A 6,000-nucleotide genomic window follows, 5' to 3' on the forward strand; every position below is an offset into this window, starting at 1 on the left:
GCTTATGCAATTCTTTTTTGTTGTTGTTGTTTTTTTGAGAGGAGCTTATGCAAAGTTGGTTCGGCTGACTAAATGCCTTGGCAACCTCCACATATGTAGTATGAAAACAAGCTTCAGATAAAGTAGATATAGAGTTAGGTAATAACCTTGGACTAATGAGTTATATATATATATATCAACAATGATATTGGGCTAGATAGCATTTTGACATTGTTACATTTTCTTTTGAAATTATGACATCTTTCCCTAGCTGTGATTGAATATTCTCTATCCTTCACAATTCGTGAACAGAGACATAGTGATCCATTACTTTCAAGAAACAAATTTTACTATAATCTAAGTTTGATCATGTTTTGCTTTCTTTAAATTGGTTTTTTAGGATGCAATAAAACTAGGCAAGTTCTATCTCTTTGAGGGTGCTCTTGAATCCCTTTTCACCTTTTTTTTTCTCGTGCAGATTTTAATCACCTAAAACCAATTACTGCCTCCATCTAGGCTTCTTCATTCTTCCCTACCACAAACATGCACCTACCTCCATTGTTTTAGCTTATCCATAAGCTTTTACAAGGTTTTCAATCATAGAGAGATGCCTTTCATGAGCTCAATGGGAGTACCCCAAAATTACCTTGTCCTCTGTGCAAAAGCAACCCTATCCATTTCATTGCACTCCCCAAACACCCTTCCTCCATTTGGAGCACGATGGCCTCAGGCCACATGCTACAAAACATTGAAAACAAAACAAAAAAATGAAGCATTCTCTGCTCACTCTCCTTTCTTTTGCCTGTGGACGCTTTTTTAAAAAAGAGCTGGTCAGTGCCAGTTTCCCTTGGGAAGGCCACCCACTACAGCCAATACGGTAGAGTTTGGGCTGGGAACGCACCTCGTCGCGTCCAAGAACTCAAATTTCCCGGGCTGGTAGAATGGATCACTCTGTGCGAGCAGGCAGGAACCAGAAGAGCGGGGTTGGTTCACCGGGCTCAGCTTTCCCATTGTAAAATGAAGACAGAAGGCATCAGGCCTCGTTTTGGCCAGACATAGCAGCGAAGCATGAGGTATTGCTTAGCTTAGGCTACTCTTGGCATTGGAACAGCTATTTGAACAGGATTGATTCGGTCTGTAGGATATTATTCTGCAGGGTTGGCGAGCCCCGAATCAGGATTCGGCGGAATGCTGCTTTTTAACTTACTTTGCATCAATGAACTCAGCTTTGTACAAATGATGAACCATGAGAAGTTGTACTCATAGAACTCCAGCATCCCATGGAAGACCTTTGTTCTAAGCAAATGCAAAATGCTCAAAATTGTTGCTCATGTCACGGCAGGCAAATGCTATGGCTGCTGACTACTTGTACAATTCTACTTCTTAGCTGTAAAAAGAGTGTTATGATCATACCCTGTTAGCATGTTCGACAACTATCAGTATGGTATGGTCGGATTGCATCTCACTTCAAAGAACTTAGCCATCTAAGACTATTTTTTTTTTTGGTTTTTTTATGAAGAGGGAGGCAAAGCCACCCAGCATTAGCCATCTAAGACTCAAATTCTAGATTTTACTCGGCCAAAAAAGTTCGTTCGCATGATATAAACAGATCAACAGGGTAATACTCTCTAGAGACCTAGCTTGAATTTGGTATAAAGCTCTATAAGAAGAGAATAAACAAAGAAAAAACATCCTCATAACATTGCAAAAATAAAGTAACAAAGTGATGACCAGTATTAGAAAGCCGACCTAGCACGCAAATGCTTAATATGTGTATATGAGAATATAGAACACCATGGGCTTCAGTATTGGACCAATATTAGAAGATTATAACAATAACATGTGCATATACATGAGCTAAGCTCAAGCTCGACCCTGGAAATTTCACATCTTATCTGCCAGACTAGGTCTTCAACTGTGCCTTACAAGACGTCTCGGACACATTATGGAAGGCCGAAAACAGTCCCAAGAAATAATATGGCAAGAGAGGGATCTACCAATTAACCAAGGGCGAGGATCTATTGGGTCGGGCCCAGTTAATCTTGGATCAAGGATTGTTCCACCAGGCCGAGCTTGGCCTACATCGTATTTCCCCGGTGTAAGCTGGCCTAGCACAATCCATGCCTAAGTCGAAGATTAGCCTTTTCCCAGGATCTGGCCCATAATTATCGTCAGGAGCGGAGCTCCCCATATCTTATTCTTCTTCGTGAACCAACAGTGCTGGCCCAAATGGTCCTGGGCCCTTGACCTAATGTGACGTGGCTCGTTGTACCCACTCTATTTAATTATTCACACTTGTTTGGTCCATAGAAAAGGAAAAAAAATATATGGTCAACAAAAAAATTAAAAAATTTCTCATGTTTTGTTAGAGTTTTCAAAGAAAAGAGTGAGAATGTAGCTTTTCTATGGAAAGGAGACTCCTACATTTCATAAGAAATAAATACCCATGGAAAAGTTCAATTTTTACTAGCTAAAAAAAAAAAAACCTTTAACATTTTTAGATAGAATATGGTAAGATTTTTTACTTTATTAAAGGTATAATAAGTATTTTACATAACTTTCTTAAAAAATTAAATGTTCAACCAAACATAAATCATTTTGGAATGTGCCAACCAAACTGGTCTCATAAATCCTTCTCAAAAAAAAAAAAAAAAAGCATCAGCTAACTAAACTTTTGACAGGTCATCGTTTAACACTACAATGAACGCGTTGAACGGTGAGTTCACTGTTGCTTCATAAACGTTCCCTGAATCAGGGATCCATGTGATATCACGAGTCCGTCATATTTGACTTGCTTAAGCACAGCGCACAGACATCACTCACAAGCCAATGGATTCTGACTACCTTGAGGCACAGCCCACAGAGAAAACAATATTCGTTCAAGTTATCAGATCGTGGTCAGTCCACGTTAATGCCCTTCCTCGGCCGGCCCATGCATGTATGAATGGGACCCGTTGGCGGTGTTTAATTACTTGCTTCGGTCGCAAAGGACGTGTGGGCCCGACGAAGCCCGGAACGTTGGAAGAAGTAAAAAATCTACTGTTGGATTCGCGGCCGCCCGAGGACTCGATGGTCGGGGATTCTCTTTCCCGGAATGCCCCTCCCACCTTCCTCACGGCTGCTCCCATACTGGTCCTACTCCTTTTTGGTGAATTTATCCTTTCGTTTGTATTGTTTCTTATAGAATATTTCTCATCATCACCTAACTCATAGACTTACATAGTTAATTCTTCATTTCAAGAATGTTGTAGTCGCTAAATGAAAAAAAAAAAGTATCCAATATATAATAGGAGTTGTTGAGACAACAGTAGTTTTTCTCTTATTACCGTGTGCAAAGTGTACATATTGCCAGCAGGAAAAAAATGGAAAAGAAAAAGAAATGTACATATTGAATGATTTTTTCGTCTCGAAACATAAAAACAATAAAATTGAGCAAAAAATGTCCAAGAGATTAACTTATAAAGATTTCTAATTCGACATGTATTCCTTTTCCTAATGGTATAGCTATAGATCGAAGACTACGATCTCTCATCCTCTAGCTGTTGTGGCCGTTGGTTCGTTTGCTTGGGCCGGAGGGCGGTATCTTCCCTCTGGGGAGGAGGTTGAGCAAGAGTGGCTTATACTTCTCCTCGAGCTGTGCTTTCGATGATGCCGAGCCCTTAGTGCTCACTGGCGATGCCAAGTTGCGTGGAGAAACATTGAGAGGATCGGACTCGAGTGGCGGAATGCGGAGGATTTCTTTCGGGAGGACGATGTTGAGGCCTGGGTCCATGGCCGGGATGTTGGCCGAACGACATCCATTTATAGGCCTCGAAGTCGAGAATTGTGGTGTAACGAGGAGGAGGAGAAAGAAGAGGAGGGAAGTACGGGCTTGGCTTAGGATTGGCATCGATAGAGAGGAGAATATCTGAAGAAGACTTGTTAGCAGCTTGGCTTATTATGAAGGGAAGAGGAGAAGAAGGCTTTGCTGAAGACTAGAGACAAAGGCGCAAAGAGGAGAGGATTGAGAGACGAGGGCTTGTTGGAGGGAGCAGTGGAGGGGATGGGGGATTTTATTGGCAAGAAGTGAAGAGAAGCTTGCGATGTTTGAAACTTTCAATGCCCCGAGCGAGTACGAAAGGGAGGGAGTTGACCGTTCGCAGTTGGACTTTCAAACCCCCTTCTAGCGTTACCATGATGCACGGCTTAGATTTGAGAGGCCACTGAAACAAGAATACGAAAAGCCGACACACTCGAAACAATCCTATAATGGAATCGGGAACTTGCAGAATTGAAAGGAAGAACCCAGGTAATGAAACATGAACAAACTCGGAAAGTGGCTAAGCAGTTGTTTCCTTTGGTTTTCTACTCGTTAGTTGTCTCCTGGTATCATTTCTTCGTCTTTCCGATGATCACACGAACTAAAACTTTATTGAAGACGGTGGAGACAGCTGGGGGTTAAGGTTATTGGTTAGGTTGTATGGGTAGGTGAAGAGCAAACGCGGGATTGGTGTTTCAACTCTAGCGTCATCAACTGTGCACATTTTTTTTTTTGAAGTTCTGAAGAAAAATTTCACGGTATTGCAAATGGCATCAGAAGCGTCAAGTTTACACGACTTGGAGCCACTGTTGTATATAGCATTAGGTGGTATCTGTTATGCAGACACCCGCCACATATGCTAAGGCTTTGAAACGAGTCTAACCGATATATGGTTTTTCAGTATCAGCACTTCGTATTGAAGTCGCCTGGGTCAAGCAAAAGAATCGCCAAGTCTCCAGCCGGTTGATCTCTTCTTATCCACCTTAGCCTCCGAGTCTTGTAGCATCCATGAAGTTGAACGCTCTTTTTTGAGATTGGACTTTTGACTTCCCACAAGGCATGAGTCCTCCCTTTAATTAATGAGAGAGAACGCGTTCTCCAGTGGGTTGCCGTGCATACACGCCATGGGAATTTCTTGTTTATTGGTCTGTGCTAATGGTTGGTTAGCCAGTAGAAGTGGCCCTGGGAATTGGGATTCCATATGTGAACTTGATGTGAAATTGAGGTGAATTTGATGATGAGCTTCCATCTCTATCTCCCTCACTTTGACTTCGGCTTTGTCTCACTTTTTTCGCAGGTGAGGGAGCTGGCAGCCTGGCACCGTGCTAGCCCAGCACGCAGCACGGATGAATCATAAATGCTGACAATCACCATCAACAGCTGTTTTGTGTGAATAGTATTCATGAAACGCGTAAATCACAACCGGATCTCTCTCGCACACATACTTACAGGCTTTCTTGTAAGATATTTCAAAGGTATCTATGCAAAAAAGTAACGTAGTTGCTGTATAATGTTTTTATTATTATTCATAGTTATATGTAAGTAGTTGATACGCAAGCCAGCAGTGATAAGAATGGTTAAATTTTTCTCAATATAATAATTTGTTTTGCTAGAACATTTCATGTTCTATATAGCATGGTGCTCCCAATATCTGGGTTATCTTAATCCTTTTTTCTTTTAAGTAAATACTATCATAGCACATAAAAATACAATGCACATAATATTTTAGTAGAAATACTACATAATATATACATGGCCATGTCATGCTCTTAACTCGAGATCGCGAGTTAGGAGGTCGCGGCAACAGCTGCAATATTCATAAGGAACTCTCTCCATAAACATTCAAAGCATCTTAACATGATATCATATATAAGGAGCAGAATAAATTTAAATAACCAATGTTCAAACTTAAAATTTAAATAACTATAATCTAACTTTAATATTTCACAAAACCAACAATATTTATAAGATCTTAAATCAAACTCTAATCAAATATTGATCTAAATTAAAAATGTCAAATTAGGCCTCTAGTCACCGTCTTGATCATAATCCCGTACCATCTTGGTTCTCAAAATCTGTAAAAGCAGTAAGATATAGAATAATAAACTAAACCCAGTAAGTAATGAACACTTTAACCAGATTAATTAGACAATAAATTAAATAATTATTTATAAAAAAAGGTATATGGAATCTTTCATTTCAAAACTAAATTCAGATATGCA

The sequence above is a fragment of the Phoenix dactylifera genome, chromosome 8 (genome assembly GCF_051530095.1).
Source record: "Phoenix dactylifera cultivar Ajwa chromosome 8, Ajwa_hap1_PhDact_Kaust_v1.1, whole genome shotgun sequence".
NCBI lineage: Eukaryota > Viridiplantae > Streptophyta > Magnoliopsida > Arecales > Arecaceae > Phoenix > Phoenix dactylifera.